Source organism: Rhinoderma darwinii, chromosome 3 (assembly GCF_050947455.1).
Source record: "Rhinoderma darwinii isolate aRhiDar2 chromosome 3, aRhiDar2.hap1, whole genome shotgun sequence".
Lineage (NCBI taxonomy): Eukaryota > Metazoa > Chordata > Amphibia > Anura > Rhinodermatidae > Rhinoderma > Rhinoderma darwinii.
In genome coordinates, this window is record NC_134689.1 from 270,233,662 (window position 1) to 270,246,775 (window position 13,114).

General features: G+C 43.4%; 1 protein-coding gene across 1 annotated transcript in view; it reads left to right on the forward strand.

The window, feature by feature from the left end:
* LOC142749624 (threonine--tRNA ligase 2, cytoplasmic-like) overlaps window positions 1–11,162 on the forward strand; it is a 59,282-nt gene extending 48,120 nt beyond the window's left edge. The window contains exon 24 of the transcript XR_012882433.1: window positions 11,110–11,162. The gene's annotated coding sequence lies outside the window, so the exon portion shown is untranslated. The remainder of the gene's footprint in view (window positions 1–11,109) is intronic.
* Window positions 11,163–13,114: the final 1,952 nt, after the last annotated feature.

Consider the following 13,114-nt stretch of genomic DNA (forward strand, 5'->3'; position numbering starts at 1 on the left):
AAAACACATTTTGGTTTATTTTTAATTTTTTTCCCCCCATAAGAACAGGCATAGAAAAATCCTTTATAGCGTTTGGACCAAAACCTTCTGGTTCCGCAAGCAACTGAGGTGCATGCTAATACGTTTGATGTCTATATTACAGTGAAAATGGGAAATTCACAGGTCGCAGATTTTCGGTGCGGTTTCCGCACCGAAAGTCTGCGTGAGTTACAGTACAATGCATGTGAAAGGGGTTTTTATAATCCCATCCGCATGTTGTGGATAAATCCACAATGAATTAAGGAATACTGTGGATTTTCAATTCTGCCATGGATTTTCAGTGCAGATTTTCACCTTGCATAGGATGAAATCCGCTGAAAGATCTGTATGTAACATATGTGGATTTTGCTCCAGTTTTGTTGCGGCTTTGAAGTTACAGTGGATATAAAAAAAAGTCTACACACCCCTGTTAAAATGCCAGGCTTTTGTCATGTTACAAAATCAGTACAAGATGAATCATTTCAGAACTTTTTCCACCTTTAATGTCACCTATGATCTGTAGAATTGTATTGAAAAACAAACTGAAATCTTTTAGGGTGAAAAAATAAAGAACAAAAATAATGTGGTTGCATAAATATGCACACCCTTTAAACTAATACTTTGTTGAATTACGCTTTGACTTTATGACAGCATTCAGGTTTTTTTGGTAGAAGTCTATCAGCATGGCACATCTTGACTTGGCAATTGTCGCCCACCCTTCCTTGCAAAAGCGCTCCAAATCTGTGAGATTGCGAGGGTATCTCCTGCGTACGGCCCTCCTCAGGTCACCCCACTGATTTTCAATGGGATTCAGGTCTGGGTTCTTGCTGGACCATTCCAAAACTTTGATCTTCTTTTGGTGAAGCCATTCTTTTGTTGATTTGGAGGTATGCTTTGGGTTGTTGTCGTGCTGAAAGGTGATATTTCTCTTCATCTTCAGCTTTCTAGCAGAGGCATGTGTCACATTGGGTACGTGGACCCACTGGGCAATACCGCCTTGACGGTATGGCAGCTGGCCAACAGGATGCAAGTCACAGTCTATAGTTCGTATAGTGTACCTGTGGCAGCTCGGACAGTAGCGAGACCGGCTTGGCTGGGACTAGACAGCAGGCAGACGTCCGGCATGGTGTAGCAGGACAGGCATGGTATATAGCACAACACGACTTCAGCACGGCACTTAACCAGGATAGCACAGGAACGGGGAACACCCACTGGGAAACACTAGGAGACCATTTTCTTAGACAAACTTTGGGTACGACAACAACGCTCAGGCATGGAAGGAAGGGGCTGAGCCCTTCTTATAGTCCAGGGTGCTCATGGGCTAATTTTGACATTAAATTCAGGTGCACGCGCCGAGGTAAGCGGAAGTGAGCGCTGGCGTCCTGAGGAGACTGTGGCCAGCACTCGCAGACCCATGACTGCGGCCCGTCAGGAGGTTAGTGAGCCTGAAGGCCCGCGGCCATGGACATGACAGCCTGCAGGTTTTGTGCCAATATTGACTGATATTTGGAACTGTTCATAATTCCCTCCACCTTGACTAAAGCCCCAGTTCCAGCTGCAGAAAAACAGCCCCAAAGCATAATGCTGCCTCCACCATGTTTCATTGTGGGTATGGTGTTCTTTTGGTGATGTACAGTGTTGGCTTTGTTCCAAACATACCTTTTGGAATTATGGCCAAAAAGCTCAACCTTGGGCTCATCATACCATAACACGTTTTTGCAAAACATAGCTGGTTTTGGATGTTTTTCTTTGTTAGAAAAGGCTTCCGTCTTGCCATCCTACCCCACAGCCCAGACATACGAAGAATACGGGAGATTGTTGTCACATGCACTACACAACCAGTACCTGCCAGAAAGTCCTACAGCTTCTCTAATGTTGCTGTAGGCCTCTTGGTAGCCTCCCGGACTAATTTTCGTCTTGTCTTTTCATCAAGTTTTGAGGGACATCAAGTTCTTGGTAATGTCACTGTTGTGCCAAATGTAATCCACTTCTTGATGACCGTCTTCACTGTGTTCCATGGTATATCTAATGCTTTGGAAATTCTTTGGTACCCTTCTCCTGACTGATGCCTTTCAACAATCAGATCCCTTTGATGTGTTGTAAGTTCTTTACAGACCATGGCTTTTGCTGTCACATGCAACAAAGAAAATATCAGGAAAATCGCTGAGCTTTATATGGGGTTACTCAGAATCACTTTAAATAATAACCGCTGTGTACTGACTACTATTTAACATGAGTTTAAATGTGATTGTCCAATTCTGAATACAACCACATCCCCAATTATATTTAATCTTGTACTGATTTTTTGACAAAAACCTGGCATTTTAACAGGGGTGTGTAGACTTTTTCTATCCACTGTAAATCCGGCATGAAAAATATCTGTCACGTCTGAACTCACCCTAAGGGTATGTTCACACGCAGAGTCAAAAACGTCTCAAAATACGGAGCTGTTTTCAAGAGAAAACAGCTCCTGATTTTCAGACGTTTTTTGTGCCACTCGCGATTTTCACAACGTTTTTACGCCCATTTTTGGAGCTTTTTTCAATAGTCTATGGAAAACTGCTCCAAGAAGTGTCCTGCACTTCTTTTTCGCAGTCGTTGTTTTACGCGTAAAAAAAAAAAAGCCGCGAAAAACGCTCCGTCGGAACAGAACGCCGTTTTCCTATTGAAGTTAATGGACAGATGTTTGGCGGCGTTCTGCTTCCGATTTTTCGGCAGTTTACGGCCCGAAAAACGTCCTAAAATAGGCCGTGTGAACATACCCTAACAGTTTATTATATCATATAAGTATTCTGCCCCTGCTCCTACAACTGTATCCAGAGTGTCATTATTAAACCTTTCGCTGCCCAGGGGTTTTTGGACATTTTGCACCTTTGGTAGCCAGGACTATTTTCACACAATTCACATGTTCAAATAAAACTTAAATTACAAAATAAAAAATAATACAAAACCCCTACATGGACAAAAGTATAGGGACACCGCCAGGAGCTTTTATGACATCCCATCTTAACCTGTTGTGGACCTGCTCTGCAGTAGTACGGCACACACCGCTTATTGAAGAAGACCTTTGCTGTGCTGTGCTATTGCGGAGAAGGAATAAACAGTCATTATGTGAAATCACGTAGTGATAACACAGCGACAGCAGCTGTCATTGAAAGCCGACCGCCTCTGTTGCTGGGCTGGGGACCAATCAGCATGGCCCCATGCCGGGGATTGGTGTGTTTGGTCAGTCTTTGGAGACTGACCAATCACAGAACTATATGATGTCATAAACAGGAGATAGCTCCTGTCACCGTCTCTGATCTCCTCATCTCTGTGAAAAAATAGCTAGTTATAATAATCTTTAGTGCCCATCAGCCCTCTATCGTGCCCATCAATATATATAATAGCCTTCTTTAGTGCCCATCAGTATATATTACAGCCCCCTTTAGGGTCCACCAGCCCTCTGGTTCCCACCAGCACCCTTTACTGCCAACCCTTTAGTTCCGCTATAGTGTCCACCAGCACCCTTTACTGCACCCCTTTAGTGCCCAACAGCACTAGTCCAACCTCTCCCACTACTCCCATATTTTTGAGGAGTAGTATTTTTTTTGGGGGGGGGGGGTTTCGTTTCAGCTTCATAAAAATAAAAAAGATTTCACAATTTTAGGTTAGTTTAGTAATTTAGTAATAATTTTGTGTGCTACTTTTGCACGTCACAGTTACCTTGTCAGGATTTTACTTTCGTCTTCATAAAAAAAACTAATACTAATTCAGGTTGTTATATACCCAGAATGTCTTGTCTATTTAGCGTGGAGGAGGCATATGTAATTTTATGTTCCGATACTGAAAGCGCCAGTGAGGATGAATCATAGCTTTTGTTATCCTCCACTGATGACTAGGAACCCCCACATAAATGAAGCAGGGCTAGTGATCTGAATGACCCCAGCACAAGTGACCCCATATGGCTACCGCCTACCTCCTGAAATACCTGAGTTTACCTCTGCCATTGGCATAAAAATAAATCCAACTGGTTTTCAGGAAATAGATTTTTCTAAATGTTTTTTTTCCGGATACTATATACAAATTTATATGCACAACAGCTCTTAGCCAAAAATCCGACATCCCATTATGCATGGCATCCAACCAATCCAAATGAAATTGCAACCTTCTGGGGGCTTTTACCTAACATGAGCCTTATAAGTTAAACAACAATAAAATCATATTGGTCCACAGATATGATGTATGATATACCTATATTCCGTGCTGTGATGCGTCAAAAACATTTTGAGGTTTTTAAAGTTTCTACATTTTGCTGAAAATGAGCAGTGCCCACCCCCGGGTCATGTAAAATTTTTGATAGGTTGTTTAAGATTAGGCCCCTCATCACACCTTTTAATTTGTTTTTTTGAGAAGTTTATGTCCCAGAAAAAAACATAGCCATTTACGAATCATTAGTCCATTTCAAGGGAAGGCTTAATTTCTGTCAATATTTGCCAACCAAGAGAGCCAGATATGGCATAAAAATATATATATACTGGCCGAAAGTCAGTCTGTATAAACATGCTCCTTTTTGTGTGTACGAGGAGAAATACACACAGATTAGTCTCCCAGAGTGCCCCCCAGTTCTTGGCACAAATGGTGAAATAGTGTGGGACCTGTTGCATCCTCTGATGGATAAGGGGTACCACCTATACCTCGACAATTTCACTAGCATTCCGCTTTTTAAGTTGCCTTGTTGAAAGGAAAACTGGCCTGTGGCATTGCTTGGCGGGAATCTTAACTCTTCCAAAGACTTTCCTTGCTGGAAAAACTGGCAGATGGAGAAACCAGGGCACGATATGATCAAAATGTGCTCCTGGTAAGATTCAGGGACAAGAAAAGAGGTCCTCATTCTCTCCTCAATCCATGACAAAATGACAAACCCAGTTTCAGTGGGTGTATGCATGGGCGTAGCTAAAGGCTCATGGGCCCCGATGCAAAAATTCTTACTGGGCCCCCCCCCCCCCCCGCAAACTTCTCATGGCCGACGGTCCGCAGCTTTCAGCTGCATCGCTGGGTCTCCTAAGTGACCCAACAATGCAGCACTAGCAGCCGGGGGCGTCACTAAGGCTGGGTTCACACACCCTATTTCCGGACGTAATTCGGGCGTTTTAGCATTGAATTACGTCCGAAAATGCGGCTCAAAAGCGTTGGCAAACATCTGCCCAATCATTTGAATGGGTCTTACGATGTTCTGTGCCGATGGTCATTTTTTTTTACGCGCCGCGTCAAAGAAGTGCCTGTCACTTCTTCAGACGTAAATGGAGCCGTTTTCCATGGACTCCATAGAAAAACAGCTCCAATTACGTCAGTAATGGACGCAGCGAAAGACGCCTGCACATGCCATTACGGCTGAAATTACGGTGCTGTTTTCTCCTGAAAACAGCACCGTAATTTCAGCCGTAACAGATGCTGCCGTGTGAACGTATATCGTCAGGGCTTAAAATGTCAGGGAAATAGCCCCAATATATATGTGTCCGCCCAAAAAAAAGTGTGTATATGAGACAGCATAGCATATCTATAGCACTACAACCCTATAAACTATGGATAGGATTAGATACAGTGGCTCAGCAGACAGTATCACACATGATAGGATTAGATACAGTGGCCCAGCAGACAGTATCACACATGATCGGATTAGATATAGGGCCCAGCAGACAGTACCACACATGATGGGATTAGATACAGTGGCTCAGCAGACAGTACCACACATGATAGGATTAGATACAGTGGCTCAGAAGGCAGTATCACACATGATAGGATTAAATACAGTGGCTCAGCAGACAGTATCACACATGATCGGATTAGATATAGGGCCCAGCAGACAGTATCACAAAAGATACGATTAGATACACAGCTCAGCAGACAGTATCACACATGATTGGATTAGATACACAGCTCAGCAGACAGTATCACACATGATAGGATTAGATACAGGGCCCAGCAGACAGTATCACACATGATTGGATTAGATACACAGCTCAGCAGACAGTATCACACATGATTGGATTAGATACAGGGCCCAGCTCGCTGACATTGCGGCTCCAACGCTGGACCCAGGAAAGGTAAGAATAATAATTTTGCTTCTTTATGTGTTACTGATTATTTTTGTGTGTTTGTGTTTTTTTACAGGTTCGGTTGTTGGACTTCGGATACGAGGACTTCAATGACGGCGTTTTTTTTATTCTCAATAAAATGGTTAATGAGGGTTGTGTTTTTTTATTTCAATAAAATATTTTTTCTATGTGCTTGTATCTTTTTAAACTTTATTATCACCGCCTTAGTAATGGCCGCCGGCTGATTGACAACCTCCATTACTAAGGCGAGGCTTAATGTTAGCTGGTGCAGAGGCTACACTAACCCCCATTATTACCCCGGTACCCACCGCCACCAGGAGTACTGGGAAGAGCCGGGTATGAACCAGTACCCGACCATCTGTAGTGACGGGCAGGCACCGGGGTGGCCGCAGGCTGGTAGTATTAGGCTGGGGAAGGCCAAAAACAGTGGCCCTTCCCACCCTGGTAATGCTAGGCTGCTGCTGCTGTGTTGTATCTGGCTGGTTATGAAAATTGGGGGGGACCCGACATCGTTCTTTCCAATTTTATTTTTTATTTTTTTTTAAATGACGTGGGGTCCCCCCCATTTTTCATAACCAGCCAGATACAATAAAGCAGCAGCAGCCTAGCATCACCAGGGTAGAAAGGTCCACTGTTTTTGGCCTTTACCCTCCTGATGATACCAGCCTGCGGCCACCCCAGTGGCCAACCATCACTACAGATGGTCAGGTACTGGATCGTACCCGGCTCTTCCCAGCACCCCTGGTGGCGATGGGTACCGGGGTAATAAAGGGGGTTAGTGTTAGCCTCTGCGTCGGCTAACACTAAGCCCCGCCTTAGCAATGGATGCTGTCAATCAGCCGGCGGCCATTACTAAGGCGGTAGTAATATAGTTTAAAAAAAAACACAAAGACATAGAAAAAATATTTTATTGAAATAAAAAAAAAAACAGCCCTCATTAACCATTTGATTGATAATAAAAAAAAAGCTGTCATCGAAGTAGTCCTGGAATCCGCCGTAGTCCAACGACCGAACCTGTAAGAAAACACACAAGAAAAACAATTAGTAACACATGTGTTAGGCTTAGATACATGGCCCATGTGTGATACTGTCTGTGGGACCCTGTATCTAAGCCTACCACAACGTAGGCTTAGATACAGGGTCCAGCAGACAGTAATCTTATACAGTATAAGATTACTGTGTGCTGGGGCCCTGTATCTAAACCTACAGTGTGGTAGGCTTATATACAGGGCCCATCAGACAGGATCACACATGGGCCATGTATCTAAGCCTACCATGTGATTGGCTTAGATACAGGGCCCAGCAGACAGTATCACGCATGGGCCATGTATCTAAGCCTACCATGTGATTGGCTTAGATACAGGGCCCAGCAGACAGGATCACACAATCTGTGATCCTGTCTCATGGGCCCCCTAATCCTGCTACATCGTAGGCTTAGGGGTTGTGCAGTCCCTAAACATTGATGGCCTATACTCAGGATAGGCCATCAATAGCTGATGTGTCTCTCGGGACCCGCAAATCAGCTGTTTTGAAGGGGCCGCAGCACTCCTACGAGAGCTGCTTCCCTTCATTTCACTACTCACCCACACTGTGAATCGCCGACACGGATTCACAGTGTGACCGGAATGAAGTGACAGGAATGAAGGGGAGCAGCTCTCGTACGAGTGCTGCGGCCCCTTCAAAACAGCTGATTGGCGGGTCCTGGGAGTCAGGGCTAATCTTACCTTCCTCTTCGGCCGCGGCGGGAGTTCTGTCGTCTCGATGCTGTGTGCGGCGCATAGCGCTGTGACGTCATGCGCTGCGCACAGCGCTTGACGTCAGGACCTCCGCTGCGATCCGGAACCAGGAAGGTAAGTAAAGTATGTTACTAAAGTAACAGGGGCCCGCGGTCCGAGTTACTATAGTAACTTTTTATTGATGTGGTGCGGGGGGCCGTGGGCCCCCCTGGCTTCGGGGCCTGGTCGCAATTGCGACCGCTGCGACCCCTATTGCTACGCCAGTGGGTGTATGCATACAGGCAGGCCTACAACAAACATATGGGGGGTGGATTTGGGAGATCAATTAATGAAGCCATACTGTGCCATGCGAAAGACAAAAGTATGGTACAAAAAACCTGCAGTGTACTTGATTGAAATGGCCCTCCTCTATTATTTTATTTTGTACCAAAGTGCTGGCAATCGTTCTAGGTATCTGGAGTACCTTGAAAAAGTTATTAAAAAATGTATTTTTTAGAGACCAGGGGGAAGGAGCGAGAAGCAGGGCTTCAGGAAGTGAGGCAAGTAGAATTGTCCCTGGCCAGCAAGTGAAGTACACCAAACGGGAAAAAATTGTTGCGCGTGTTCGAAGAGGGGTATCTGAAAGCATACGATCTATCAATGCAGTACTTGCCCCTCCAAACCAGGGCTTTGCAGGAAAGAATGTTTTTGAATTTAACATTCTTCATTGGATTACTGGTTTTAGTTATGCCTTTTGCCATTTTCAGGATGTCCATATGAATTTCATCTTAAATCTTGTCACCTTCATTTAAAATTGCCCACTTGTGCACTAATTTTATATATATATATATATATATATATATATATATATATAAAAAAATCCTTATACCCCTCGACATGGTGGCCCAAAATCACCCAAGCAAAAACTAAGCCTTGAAGAGCCTCATGGTACACCTTCACTTCTGGGCCCCACTGTGTGTCTGTACAATAATAAAAAAAAAAGGTCACATATGGGGTATTGGTGAACACAGGAAAAAAAATCGGAATTAATTGTGAGGTACTATTTTTTTTAATTTTTTTTTCCATTGGTGCTTGATACATCCCCAAAATGTTTCAGCAAACAAGTCTGTGAAATATTTTTTTTGTCTTCTAACAATTTTGTTTTAATCACTAAAAAAATCTGAACAGTCAAGTTTCTCACTATACCCCTAGATGAATACTTTGAGGGGTGTAGTTTTCAAAATTGGGTCACTTCTTGGGGTCTTCTAATATTTTAAAACCTCTGAGCCTCTGTAATCCTGCTACAATGTAGTAAATATCAACAAAGTAGGCATGGTGCAATTTCCCTTTTGAGCTTTGCCGATTGCCCTAGCGGGAGATAATAGCCACATGAGGGGTATTGCCGTACCTGGGAGAACCTGCATAACAATGCATGGGGTGAGTGTCTCAGATAACACAAGCAGGGCACAACCAAGTGGGCGCTAAAATGACATAATTGTGAAACATTTAAAAATTTTCATGCTTTTCATCAAATTCTGGAAAACTCCTGTATGGTCAAAATGATCATTACACCCCTAGATAAATGCCTTGAGGGGTGTAGTTTCCTAAATGGTGTCACTTCACTGTATTGGTACCTCGGTGGCTCTGCAAGCACAATATGGAGCCTGAAAAATATTCCAGCAGAATCTGTGCTCAAAAACCAAATGTTGCTCCTTCCTTTCTGAGCCTTGCAGTGTGCCCATATAGCAGTTTACCACCACATATGGGGGGGGGGGGTATTGTAGAAATTGCGTAACAAATTGAGCAGTGATTTTTCTATTACCCCTTGTATGAATAAAAAATGTGGGGCTGAAGCAACGGTTTATTGGAAAATTTATTGGCAATTTTTCATTTTCACTTCCCAGTGTTTATAACTTCTATAAAAAAAAAACTCTGAAGTCCAAATGCTCACTACACCCCTAAATAAATTCCTCGAGGGGTGTAGTTTCCAAAATGGGGTCACTTCTTGGGAGTTTCCACTGAGGTAGTACCTCAGGGCCTCTGCAAATGCGACATGTCACACGAAAACCATTCCAGCCAAATCTGTGCTCCAAAAGCCAAATGGCGCACCTTTTGAACCCTTTCATATGCCAGAGCAGCATATAATGGCCACATGTGGGATATATCTGTACACGGGATAACATGCATAACAATTTATGTGGGGAGTGTCTCCGATAGCACAAGATGGGCACAACGTATTGGCCACTGAAATAGCATAATTGGGAAAAATTTGCAATTTTTTTTTGCATTGCATCAAATTCCGGAAAATTCCCGTAGGTTCAAAATGATCACTGCACCCCTAGATAAATGCCTTGAGGGGTCTAGTTTCTAAAATGGGGTCACTTCTTGGTGGTTTCCACAACTATTAGTACCTGAGGAGCTCTGCAAACACAATATGGCACCTGAAAAATATTCCAGCAGAATCTGTGCTCAAAAGCCAAATCGTGCTCCTTCCCTTCTGAGCCCCTTCGTCGGCCTACACAGCAGTTTACGGCCACATGTAGGGTATTGCCGTATTCACGAGAAATTGCATAACAAATTGTAGAGTGCTTTTTTCCTATTACCCCTTGTATAAAAAAAAATATTTGGGCTAAATCGACAATTCACTGGAAAAAAAATGCAATTTTTCATTTTTACGGTGCAGTGCTTATGACTTCTATGAAACACCTGTTGAGTCCAAATGCTCACTACACCCCTAAATAAATTCCTCAGGGGGTGTAGTTTCCAAAATAGGGTCACTTCTTAGGGGTTTCCATTGTACTAATACCTCAGAGACTCTGCAAAGTCAACATGGTGCCTGAAAACCATTCCAGCGAAATCTGTACTCCAAGAGCCAAATGTTGCGCCTTCCCTTCTGAGCCCCGCTGTGCTTGGACAGCAGATAATGGCAACATGTGGTGTACTGCCAGATCGGGGAGAACCTGCATAACAATCTATGGTAGGAGTGTCTCCAATAACACAAGTTGGGTACAACATATTAGGCACTGGAATGGCATAATTGTGAAAAATTAGCAATTTTCCATGCTTTACATCAAATTCTGGAAAACTCATGTGAGGTCAAAATGCTCACTTCACCCCTAGATATATTCCTTAAGGGGTGTGAATTCCAAAATGGGGTCACTTTTTTGGGGTTTTCATTGTACTGGTGCTTTAGGGGCTCTGCAAATGCGACATGGTGCCTGGAAAAACACCCTCAAATAATAAAGGCCCTAAAATCCATATGTGCTCCTTTGTTTCAGGGGACTGTGTTTGAGTCGAGAGGCGCACTAGGGCCACATATGGGATATTTCTAAAAACTGCAGAATCAAGGTAAAAAATATTGAGGTTTGTTGCTCTTGCTGTGTTATAGTAAAAAAATGGATTAAAATGGAATATCTGTAAGAAAAAAAAAAAAGACTTTGAAATTTTACCTCCATTTTGCTTTATCTTGTGTAGAACACCTAAAGGGTTAAAGTTTGTAACTGCAGTTTTGAATAATGTGAGGGGTGCAGTTTCTAAAATGGGGTAATTTATGGGGGTTCTTATTACATGAGCCCGTCAAAGTCGCTTGAGAACTGAATTGGTCCCTAAAAAAGAAGGTTTTGGAAATTTTCTTGAAAATCTGTAAAATTGCTGCTAAAAATATAAGCCTTCTAACGTCTTAAAAAAAAAAAAAAAAAAATGATGGCAAGAAAGTAGACCTGGGTAATATTAATTATTAACTATTTTGTGTGGTATGACTCTCAAAAGCAGAGAACTTCAGATGTTGTAAATTGCTAATTTTTCTAAACTTTCTGTCAATTTTGGATTTTTTAATAAATAAACGCAAAACATACTGGCCGGAATTTATCACTAACCTAAAGTACAATGTGTCATGAAAAAAACAATCTCAGAATCACTTGGATAAGTAAAAGCATTCCAAAGTTACTACCACGTAAAGTGACATGTAATATTTTAAAAAATGGGGCCTGGTCCTTAAGACCATAATAGGCTCGGTCCTCAAGAGGTTCAATTCATAGGCATTAATATGGAGTTGGTCCCTCCTTTGCAGCTAAAATAGTTTCCACCCTTCTGGGAAGCCTTTCTACAAGATTTTGGAGTGTCTCTGGGAATTTTCACCCATTTATCCAGAAGAGCATTTGTGAGGTCAGACACTGATGTTGGGCCCGGCTCACTATCTCCATTCTAGTTCATCCCAAAGGTGTTCGATGAGGTTGAGGTCATGGCTCTGTGCGGTCCAGTCAAGTTCTTCCACACCAAACTCACCCAACCATGTCTTTATGGACCGTGCTTTGTGCACTGGGGCACAGTCCTGCTGGAACAAAAAAAAAGCCTTCAGCAAACTGTTTCCACAAAGTTGGAAGCATACAACTGTCCAAAATGTCTTGGTATGCTGAAGCATTAAGATTTACCTTCACTGGTACTAAGGGACGTAGGCCAAACCTTAGAAAAAAAATATCCCTCCTCCACCAAACTTTAAAGTTGGCACAATGCAGTCATGCAGGTAATGTTCTCCTGGCATTTACTAAACCCAGATTCGTCCATCTGACTGCCAGATAAAGAAGGGTGATTTGTCACTCCACAGAACACGTTTTCACTGCTCCAGAGTCCAGTGGTTACGTGCTTTACACCACACACATCTGACGCTTTGCATTGTGCTTGGTTATGTATGGCTTGCATGCAGCTGCTCGGCCATGGAAACCCATGCCATGAAGCTCCTGCGGCACAGTTTTTGTAGGGATGTTAATGCCAGAGGAGTTAGGCCTCATGCACACGGCCATGCCCGTAATCACAGCCCGCGACAGCAGGCACGGCCGACACTCGCGGGCCGTGTTTTCGTGCCATGCTCCCATACAAAGTATGGGAGCACGGCCTGCAAAAAACGAAAAGTTGGACATGCTCCATATTTCCCGGCATGGTTCTACAGCACGGACACCCTTCCGTAGTGATACGGAAAGGTGTCCGTGGCTAATGGAACCGGGCGGGTCCGTAATTGCGTTTTTTTACAGCCGTGTGCATGGGGCCTTATTGAGTCAGCAGAGCGTTGGTGACTTTTGTGCACTATGCACCACAGCACATCACGAACTAACTTTTCCAACGGTGGCATTCTATTACCGTCTCACGCTGGAATTCAGTGAGCTCTTTAGAACAACCCATTCTTGCACAAATGTTTGTAACGGCAGACTGCATAGCTAGGTGCTTGACTTTATACACCTGTGGCAATGGGACAGAATGAAAAACCTGAATTCAATGGTTAAGAGGTGT